Below are 12,017 nucleotides of genomic sequence, written 5' to 3' on the forward strand. Positions count from 1 at the left end.
TTTCAGCAAACAACAGGCTCTCTCCCTGCCTCCCCATCGCCAATACGACTGCGCCATTGATTTACTCCCCGGGGCGCCACTCCCCGCTAGTCGCCTGTTCAACCTCTCGCGCCCAGAGAGAGAATCAATGGAGAAGTACGTTCACGAATCCCTGGCCTCGGGCATAATCACCCCCTCTTCCTCTCCTGTAGGCGCAGGATTCTTCTTCGTTTCCAAGAAGGATCGTTCCCTTCGCCCCTGTATCGATTACCGGGGTCTCAACAACATCACGGTAAAGAACAAATACCCCCTACCTACCCCCTACCGTTAATCGACTCTGCTTTTGAGCCCCTGCAAGGTGCCACCATCTTCACAAAACTGGACCTCAGGAACACCTACCACCTTGTCCGCATGCGGGAAGGAGACGAGTGGAAGACGGCCTTCAAGACACCACTCGGCCACTTCGAGTACAAGGTAATGCCTTTCGGTCTGACCAACGCCCCTGCTGTCTTCCAGGCCCTCGTCAATGACGTTCTCCGTGACGTACTCCACCACTCCGTATTCGTCTACCTAGATGACATCCTGATCTTCTCCCGCTCCATGGAGGAGCATGTCCAGCACGTCCGCCGGGTCCTCCAGCGTCTTCTAGAGAACAAGCTGTTTGTCAAGGCGGAGAAGTGTGAGTTCCACGTCTCCTCCATCGGCTTCCTTGGCTACATCATAGAGGGCGGCAAGATCCGGGCGGACCCCGAGAAGATCAGAGCGGTGTCCGACTGGCCCCGTCCCACCAACGTTAAACAGCTCCAACGCTTCCTGGGATTCGCCAACTTTTATCGGCGCTTCATCAGGGACTACAGCCTGGTCGCGGCGCCTCTCACCCAACTCACCTCGCCTTCGGTGCCCTTCGTCTGGTCCGACGCAGTGGACTCCGCCTTCGCCGAGCTGCGCCGGCGCTTCACCACCGCTCCCATCCTCGTCCAGCCGGACACGTCCCGCCAGTTCGTGGTGGAGGTGGATGCCTCCTGCACCGGAGTAGGGGCGGTTCTTTCCCAGCGCTCTGCCACCGACCAGAAGCTGCACCCCTGCGCCTTTTTCTCACGCCGCCTAACCCCAGCCGAGGTCAACTACGACATCGGGAACCTGGAGCTCCTGGCGGTCAAGCTAGCCCTGGAGGAATGGAGGCACTGGCTGGAGGGATCGGAGGTCCCCTTCCTGGTTTGGACGGACCACAAGAACCTCGCCTACGTCTCAACGGCCAAGCGCCTGAACTCCCGCCAGGCTCGCTGGGCGCTGTTCTTTGCTAGGTTTAACTTCACCCTGACCTACCAGCCTGGTTCCAAGAACACCAAGCCAGACGCCCTCTCCCAGCAGTTCGTCCCTGAGGAGGGGTCCACACACCCCGACACCATCCTCTCTACCTCCTGTCTGGTGGCCACCGCCACCTGGGAGATCCAGTCCATCGTCAGAGAGGCACAGCGTGCCCAGCCGGACCCAGGTAACGGTCCACCTAACCGGCTTTTTGTCCCTGACCTCGTCCGCTCCCAGGTGCTCGAGTGGGTTCACACTTCCCAGTTCGCGTGCCACCCGGGGATCGACCGGACACTATCTCTGCTGAAGAGGCACTTCTGGTGGGTCACGATGAGAGAGGACACCCGCGCTTTCGTCCTGGCGTGCACCGTGTGTGCTCGTGCGAAGGCCTCCCACCGACCGCCCGCCGGACTCCTTCGTCCACTCCCAGTCCCCGGTCGGCCCTGGTCGCACGTCGCCCTGGACTTCGTCACCGGCCTTCCCCTCTCACACGGTAACACTGCCATCCTCACCATTGTTGACCGTTTCTCAAAGGCTGTGCACTTCGTTGCTCTCCCCAAACTCCCCTCTGCTGCAGAGACTGCTGACCTGATGGTACTCCACGTTCCGACTCCATGGGATCCCAGCTGACATCGTCTCCGACAGAGGCCCTCAGTTCATATCCCAGGTCTGGAGGGCGTTCTGTCGGGCTCTGGGGGCCATGGTCAGCCTCTCCTCCGGGTTCCACCCTCAGACCAACGGCCAGTCGGAGCGGGCCAACCAGGACCTGGGATCCGCACTCCGCTGCGTGACAGCCCGGGACCCCTCCGGCTGGAGCGCCTTCCTGCCGTGGGTGGAATACGCCCACAATTCCCTCTCTTCGGCGGCCACAGGTCAGTCCCCCTTTGAGTCATCTTTGGGCTACCAACCCCCGCTGTTCCCTGCCCAGGAAGAGGAGATCGCCGTACCATCGGTGCAGGACCATCTCCGTCGCTGCAGGACGATCTGGGAGGAGACGAGGGCTGCTCTGCTCCGGACTGCGGACCAGAACCGGCGCTTCGCCGACCGCCACCGGACCCCGGCTCCCGCCTATGTACCAGGTCAGATGGTATGGCTCTCGTCTCGGGACCTGCCACTCAAATCCGTCTCACGAAAGCTAACCCCCCGTTTCGTGGGGCCCTACAAGATCCTGTCCCTCATTAATCCCTCTGTTGTCAAGCTCCAGCTCCCCCCCCCATATGCGCATTCACCCTTCCTTCCATGTCTCCCAGCTCAAACCGGTGGTCTCCAGCCCCCTGTCTCCCCCTGCTCCAGAGCCCCCTCCTCTGCTGGTGATAGACGACCACCCGGCCTACGTGGTCCGGGAGTTGCTGGCCGTGCGGCGACGCGGCCGCGGCTTCCAGTACCTGGTCGACTGGGAGGGCTACGGCCCGGAGGAGCAGAGCTGGATCTCCCGGCCAATGATCCTGGACCCGACTCTCGTCCAGGACTTTCATCGGGCTCACCCTGACAAGCCTGGGCCGCCGGGAGGCGCCCATCGAGGGGGGGGGGTCCTGTCATAATCACAGCACGGGCCTACTTCACTCCCCCTCCTTTTCCCCTCACGTCCTCCACACGCTCCTCTTCATCCCCCTCTCTATCCACTGCGCACTCCTCATCATCCTCTCTTTCTTCAGTCACCCCTTCCTTCACCCTCATTCACCCAGCTGTATTCCATCCCCCTAATTCACACACGGGCAGTCACACCACTCTCCCCAGCTGCACCCTATCCTCCCCTGATGAGGGGACTATATCTGCACCTCGACGCTGACCAGAAGCTGTCGTGGTATTAATTACCACTGCCCAGGTACGACGTCTCTGCCACAAGCTCTACTGCTAGATACCCTCCGTGTATTGGCTTACTCTAACCCGTTTCTCTCCTGTGCCCCAAAGGACCGCCATCCCTGTCTGGACGTCACCTGTTCCCGAGAGGAACACCTATCTCCCGCTGCCACCCAGCAGCTCCAGCGTCCCTGTCTGGACGTCACCTGTTCCCGAGAGGAACCCCTATTCACCCGCTGCCCCCCCAGCAGCTCCCCCGACAAGCACCAGGACCGCTTGCTCGCTCACTGCCGCCGTGGCAGCCACAGGACAGAACATTAACCCTGTTCTATTCCCCCCCCCCAATTCCTGTGTTGCTCAATTCCATTAAACACCCTTGAAACCGCTCCCTTTCTCTTCTCGTGTATTCAGCAATTGGGCTGTGCTCCAGACTCCAGTTCTCACATGTTGGACATCCAGTTGTCTCTCTTTTGGAGCCAATTCTTCAACTCGGGATCAGACTTGGTGCGCACTCTTTCCATCATGAACACCCCATCCCTATTTGCATCACCCCTCAGTGGAAGCCCCTGGCGCCCGAGGGGGGGTATAGGGGAACAGACTCAGTTAACTCTTCAATACCTGATGCTGAGGCTGAACCTGTCGTCTCTGTCTCTCTCTGACGTTTATCAGATTTAGTGGGACTGTCACTGGGACCGGCGGGACATTTCGAAAATAAATCTGATATTTTTCTTTTCTGCGAGTGAGACATTCTGTGCTAGCAAAGTCTGACTACTAGCCAGTGGCGGCTGGCCACTAGGGGCGCTCGGGCGCCGACCCCCCTGGTGAACCCTGGTTAAATGAGAGAAGAACAAGATTTTTTTTTTTTTTTTGTTTTATAGCCCTATAAATTTAAAATTAATAATATTTACTAATTTTAAGTATGTTTGTGTTTCCAATGCACAATATAACGTTAATATATCAAATAATTTTTTTTCGTTTTCCTGAACAGGAAGTGACTCACTGAGCATAGCCGCATTTCTCCTAGCGGCTCCTAGCCGTATTTCTCGCCCGGGCTAGACGCAATAACACTCTGAGTGCGTCATCGCTGTATCCGTCGCAGCCAATCAGTGCGTAACGCGCTGTGCATTGAAATATGATGTATTATGTTGGAAACCGGGCGCGATTTGAAGCGTCTAAGCCAGCAGCCATAGCAGCGTCAAGAATTTCCGTAGCCGCATTTCGCGGAGACGCTCTCTGATTGGCCGACGTCAGTTATTTTTTCCGTAGCCGCATTTCGTGGAGACGCTCTCTGATTGGCCGACTTCAGTTTCTAGGTTGGTAGATAGTTGTGTTGTTGTGAGATGCAGCTATTTGTCTAGAGCGTGACTGCAAGTTCTTTCGACGGTTAAGCTTAGGCACTCTTTCAAAGTTGGTTAAGGTTAGAGTTTGTCTTAGAGCATGGCGATAGAATGCCAGGTAGTTTGCAGTCTGTTCGACGCGGAAATGGACAAAGAAATCAAGTACTTGTGTTGTGTGGTGCTAACAGCTAACACTTGGCTAACAAGCTATATGGCGGATGCAGTCTGGACAGTGGACAGTGGTCTGGAATAGATCAACAGTGGATTATACACTTTATCAAGCCCTCCTGCCCTGGACGTTTGCCTAAACAGTAAGTCTCTCTCGCTCTCTCTCTCTCTCTCTCGCTCTCGCTACACAGCTGTCTCCGAGAAATGCGGCTACGGAAATGATTGACTGTGCTTGCTGAGACGATAATAGGCTAGCGATTCAAAACGTGCTGCTGTGTTGTGAACTATAACATTAATTTAGCTGCTGCTGATGCATAATGAATGAATGGTGAGTTGTTTAAAATGACAACATACATGTGTTAATTATTTTATTGGATTGATCCGAGAGACAGAGAGAGAGATTGCTCCAGAGCATCTCAGAGCATTACATTTTCAACTCGACCTAACGTGGGTTGCGACCCACCAGGCTGCGATTGTACCAGCCGCTACTGCTACTAGCTAAAATCGACTGACTGCGCAAGCACTGTATCACAGTAGCTCAGTGGTCCGTGGCGCGTGGGAAGGGCGGGAGACGGGAGGTGAATACAATTAGTTGTTTCACCTGTCATTCAATCAGTCTGTGACAGTCTGTCATCACTCGAAAATCTACTCGGTTTTACACGTATGATTGTGTACATACAGTAGTGTAATGAATGAATGAAAACTTTATTTAACAGATTGGAGAATGGCTACAATACAGTACGGCTCAATACCCACAATATTAAAATGGTGAAGTGCTTTGAGCAGGATAAACTTATAATATACAGTGTTACAGTTATACAGTTACAGTATATACAAATATATAAATACTGTCATAAAAAAAACATATAAAATTTTTTTTTTTTTTTTTTTTTTTTTGCAATAATTGCAAAGTAGTACCCCCCCCCCCCCGCACCGCCCCTTCCAACGTCCCTGGGCATACAGACAGACAGGCAGGCAGGTAGGCATGCAGGCAGGCAGACAGACAGACAGACAGACAGACAGACAGACAGACAGACAGACAGACAGACAGACAGACAGACAGACAGACAGACAGACAGACAGACAGACAGACAGACAGACAGACAGACAGACAGACAGACAGACAGACAGACAGACAGACAGACAGACAGACAGACAGGGCGTCTCTGATTGAGTTTGATTGAGTGAGCGAGTGTTGGCGGGAAGCCAACTGTTTTGGGAAAATTACCAGGATGACATGCTGCTGACATCTAATCAGAGATGTGATGCATGCACACACACCCGCACACACACAGACACACACACAAATACACCCCCACACACACACACACACACACACACACAAATACACTCATACACCCACACACGCACTTGCACACAAATACACACACACGCACCCATGCACACGCCGTCTCATCTGGCAGCATGATAGATACAGAAGAGATAACAGACACGGAGGCTGCATTACAAAGAGAAACAATCTTCCATTCTTCACCCATCTCATAATTGGTCTCATTCTCTCGTTACCGCTCTCTCTCTGCGGGACGGAGGACACTGATAGAAGCGGGATTGCTGTCAAAGTGCTCATTTAACAGTTTTCTTTTATGGCACCATGCTGCGGCAGACGTCAGGGAGAGACTGGCTTGCATTCAGAATATGTACCTAACAAGAGGGTGGTTGGATTGGTCTGATTCTTTTTTTTATTTTTATTATTGTGTTTTTGGTAGATTTTTATTTGTTTGTACTACCGGGCAGTCTGGTAGAGGGAGAGAGAGAGGAAGAACGGGAGACAGAGCGGGGGGAATACATTTGGCAAAGGATGCCGGGTCCGGGAATCGAACCCGGGTTGGCCGCTTTGCGACGCAGCGCGTTACATGGGTCGCCACTTGGGTGCCCGGATTGGTCTGATTCTGTGAGTGATGTGTTGACTCTAGGGCTGACCTCGACTAGTCCGTGCACCACCCTGGCGTCGTGAAAATCATTATTTAATAAAACACAGAAAAGGATCACCAAGTTACTCTGGATAAAGAACCCCTTTACAGACAACATTGAGACAAAGCTTCCTGACACATCTCCATCCAAACTCTTGGAAGAACTCATTGAAATCTCATCTGATACCACCTGGAGAGCTCGCTTCAGTGAAGTGCCCCTGGAAACATGTTGGTCTGAGTGTGGTGCTGAGTACCAAGTATTTCATGATGCAGCAGTTAAGGTGTTGATACCATTCAGCACCACATATCTGTGTGAAGCTGGCTTTTCATCCATGACAGCTCTGAAAACAAAATATAGGGCCATGTTGAGCCTTGAGGATGACATGCGTGTTGCCTTGTCAAAGATCTCCCCACGTATTGACCGTATTATTAGCCAGCAGCAGCAGCAGACCTCGCATTGAGCTAGAAATGTCCACTGAGTGAACGAGTGCTTATCTTCTGTATTTATTTATATTTTTTGAGAAATGGTAACTTGGTGATCCTTTTCTGTATTTAAAAGAAATACATGATTTTCAGTTTTTGAGAAATGGTCACACTTATCCAAATATGCTATTTTAATGGAAAACAGTGCAGCTGTAACAGATAGCACTTTAGTGATAATTTTCTGTAATTTTATTTAAAAAAATATGCTATTTGATTTACTACTACAAGCAGTGTAATGTCAACAGTACTAAGCCATTTAGACCTGAAACGCCATTTAGACCTTATTTTGAAAGCAAGCACTTTTGTCATCATTGTAGCAAAAAAGACAGGACCGGAAAAGTCTTTATCGTATATAGGGGTGCCCTGGAATATTTTATTGGACACAGGGGTGCCTTGGCAGCAGAAAGGTTAAGAACCCCTGGACTAATCGATCGAAAGGAGCCGTAGTCGACTGCCATCCTCTTAGTCGAATGCAAAAAATATATATACATTATTATAATTTTTTATTTTATCATTCTTTCCAAAAGCAAAGAGGCCTAGAAGCGTGGCTAACGCTAATGGTGTGCATACCAGCGAGGCTAACTGCCTAAGAAAACAGGCACAGAGGCACTGAAATAGAATTTCACCTGTCTAATGAACACACTCAACCGTTGTCTGAGACGTATCCTCAGGATCTTCTGGCCAAACACTATCACCAACATCAAGCTGTGGGAATGCACCAAACAAGAATCAGTGGAGGTCCAGCTGACCAGGAGAAAATGGAGCTGGATTGGGCACACACTTCGAAGACACAAAACCGCAATAACCAAACAGGCATTAACCTGGAACCCACAAGGCAAGCGAGGCAGAGGAAGACCCAAAAACACCTGGAGAAGAGACACTGAGCAGGAACTCAAGACAACTGACGTGGAAACAGCTGGAGAGGATGGCGCAAGACAGACAGGGGTGGAAACTTTTCATCAATGGCCTATGTTCCGAAAGGAATAAAAGGCCTAAGTAAGTAAGTAAGTAATGAACACACTAGACAAATATCAAGATGTATCCATCAGTGGACCAATTGCATGCTTTCACAGAGGACAAGAAGCCTTCAGTCGACTTCTTCATACATTAAGCACCCCCCACCAAATGGAATGATCCCAAAATAAATAAATATATACCTTTTTTTTGCATGGGGGGGGGGGGGGGGGGGGGTAGTCGACTATCAGCTAATTTTGGCCAATCAAAGTCGACTATACAAATCCTTAGTCGGGGACAGGCCTAGTTGACTCTATAGAGCAGTTTGAGTGACAGACCAGGAGAGAAGAGAAGGAGACAAACAGACAGAGACAGAGAGATGAGATAGAAGGGAGAAAGGGAGAGACCAACCGAAAGAGAGATCTAAGGATCTCTATATTTAAGAGTTTTTCTTAAATATAAAATAAATAATATGTATCCTGGGTTTATCCATCTCAATCCTCATAAACGGTCCTATCTATGTGGGAAGAAAGGTCTGTGCAGTATTAGTAATATTCAGGATGGATCATAGAGGAAACAGAGACAGAATAGACAAATAGACAGAATGGTTGAATTTGTGCTTGATTAGACATTAGACTCACTTTAACATGCTGTTGTTTCCACACCTGTCCTGTAACATGTCTTTGTAGAGAAATGAGAAATACTAATTGACTGCATTTATATAGCACAATTAAATTCTAATTAGATCCTACCTAATCCCACCCCTAACCGACTGCAAGCTAGCCAAGCTTAGCACAAATGAATGTAAGCGGATACTGACCACTAGATTAGCTGTTGGCCAAAAACACCTCTCCTGGAGTTTTAAGCTAGGCTAGTGGTCCGTATTTACTTCCATTTATTTGTGCTAGCTTGGACATTTGGGCTAGCTTGCAGCCAGATATCTTTCTACTGAGCGTATAGGGAGGGAATTGGTATATATCTTCTTGTCTGACTCTGGAGAAGACAGTAAGAGCATGTTGACGTGCCCCTTTAATAATCGTTATCTTATAATTGTAGCCTACTGTACCATTTACTTTCGGTGGCCATTGTGACATCATCATTAGAATGGTAACTTCTCAAAATTATAATGATTAATGTCTTGCCAGGTAGGCTAAAGGTCAATGTGGACATCTGACTCCAAGAAATCACCTTTACACAGACACACAATATCAAAACAATGCAAGCTTATAGTTGTACATTTAGGATTTTAATATACAGTTTTCAAGATAAAGTTGTTCTTTGATCATCAAAGCAACAGTTGTTTGGCTATATATAAAAAGCTATTTAGAAACCAGTAACTATAGACTTAAGAGACAATAGTGGTTGTGTGTGCTTTACGTCTTAAGGTATCAAATACAGACACATGTTTCTTCAGAGTGAAAGAGAGGATCAATACTCACACAGTGACATCTTAACAAACGTCTCACTGACTTACAAGAATCACGTCATCAATAGTTTGAAACCACATTACTAAACACGCTACTGAGCCATTTAGAACGAGTTATACTCCCAGTAATATGCAGAGAAAGATACTCAGGGTTGTGGGGAAGGGAGGGGGGTCACTTCATATTCAGTTCCATCAAAATCTGTTAATTTGTTCCACAAGCCATTAAGTTCTTAAACGGGTAATGCGCTAGCACTCTATCACCCTTGACCTACTCCTTCCTGGTCACAAAGGATGTCCAGCTGGTCTGGGGAGGAGGTGCCTCCGTACTGTTCTTATTGTTTTTTCTCTCTTTACACCTAATGTGTTGCAAGGTGAGGTATATGTATGCGTTTGTCTATTGGTCATTTTTGTGACATTGTAATGAAATGTCTATCTATCTGATTAATTCAAATTCAAATGGGATCAAAACATTATTTGTCTCTTGGCATTACATAATTATTGTTACCGTACAAACAAGGTCCCATGGGAGTCAGAGGAAAGGGAGGGACTTGGCCTCTCTATACGGTCCAACACACCTTTATCATAGGCTTTTAAAGTTAGAATCATCTTAGAATTGTCGTATAACAGTGACCTCTAGGCAAAACAGTCCCGCTTAGTATCACACTTTGTTCACATTTCTTTTGTTTTGGTCTGATGTGTGGATTGGAGTTTAGTAACCTATTATTCTGTGAATTTCTCCAGACGTCTCTTGACAGAGTCTGAGGTGTGGACAGCAGTAGCAACCCCTCCCCCATATCCCCACTCAACTCCAAACCCACACAAATCAGATCACGACACAAAAATGTAAACAAAGTGAAATGCCAAAGCGGGGGCCCTTTTGCCTAGAGGTTGCCGTTTGACTGCATTACAGATTCTACCTTTAAACAATGTTTCCCATTTCCAAAAGCCTGCATTGACAGGTGTTTTGGAATGTCAAGGTCTGTGGACTCTCTCTTCAGTACCATAGTTCAGCACCCAAGAACTAGAGGAAGAGGAAGAGGATGGATAATAAGAGGAAGATGAAGAGGTCACAGCCCCTCTCATGGCTTCTCTCATTGGTAATGGGACAATAACAGGATGTATGTCTCATTTCAGACATTATGGTTGACCCAACAGGCTCATCAGGAAACCTAAACAAAGTACTAATCCACCACAGGAAAAAAGGTACATAATGTAAGTTGTGTTATAGCCATAAGTAATGTATTTACGTATTGTATCGTCAAAAGTCCAAAACGCAACCAGGAATTGAACCAACAACCATTGCAGTCGCGGGCGAGTGCGCTCACCACTATCTAACTAAGATTATAGTTAGAGTTGATGTTAGTTTTAACATTCGCTTAACGGTTATGGTTAAAACATAAAGTTAGGGTTAAGGTTAGGGTTCCATCCCCAGCAGGGAACTTAAAGGTTTTATGAAAACGTAAAAGAGGGAAATGCATGATTATATACTTATTTGTAAGCCGGACACATGTTACATTTCCGATACAATACGTAAATATATAGCATATATCACATAATGTACATTATGTACCTTTTTCCCTGTGGTGGATTAGTACTTTATTTACATATTTTAAGCAAGATCGGGCTGTCTGGATAACCAGGGGAGCAACAGCCAACTAAGAAAAAGCAGAAAAAAGCAGTTTTTCTTAGCGCTGTATAATATCATGGGTGTATACATGTTCAGTCACCATGAATTTTTACAATGTCTTAATGAATCAACCCCTCAGGAGAACTGTCTCATATTCCTCTGGGACTCATACAGCACATGGTGAGCTCCGACCCTGAGGCAGTCAGAGGTTCAAACTAAACAGAGTTCACAAGCTAAACCTGTTCAGAGGAGGACCGATGCTACTCAGATTTGGACCATATAGTCATCAAAAAGGAAGGTACTGGAGCACACAGCTCATCTTTAGAAAGATATGTAATAGGGTGCAAGAAATCACTGACATTCAACACAAATGTCTTCTTCAAACATTATTGATTTTGTGCATCCTATTAAATATTTTTCTAAAGATGATCCGTCAGGGACAGGTCACGTGGGGAATCAATCCTGTGACCTTCCCGGGTGAGGGGGCTCTAAGCACCCCGGCCATGCTATTGCCCCTGAGAGTCTGGCACAAATCCTTGGACTATAATATTGGCACAATTACAGTACAATGTGATGTGATACGAGCAGAGCTGCTGGTAATCAGATCTCTAACACTGGCAGTGAGCTCTAATGCTCTGACCAGCAGATCAATACTCTTATAACTTATGAGCTGTAATGAAAACTCACTTCCTAAATTGACAGAAGTGAAATTGAACTGACCCCCAGTCCTGAGAGAGGGAGGGGGAGAGAGAGAGAGACACCCAGAGATAGCGACCACAGGGACAGAGTAAAGAGGTTTGGCAGTGCAGAGTTGAATGAAAAAGATTAATTGAGATATCTATTACAGTTTACTAATGCAACATCATACCTGGGTAGGGCTGGGTATCACGTTATCGACTGAATCGAATCGATACTAACCCGTGAAGAGATCAATTCATTTTCAATACCTTTAAGGGTAAAGAAAAAATGCTGTTTTCTCAGTCACTATTGCCGTTATTGTATTG

The sequence above is a fragment of the Notolepis coatsorum genome (genome assembly GCF_963971535.1).
Source record: "Notolepis coatsorum genome assembly, chromosome: 15".
NCBI classification, from domain to species: domain Eukaryota; kingdom Metazoa; phylum Chordata; class Actinopteri; order Aulopiformes; family Paralepididae; genus Notolepis; species Notolepis coatsorum.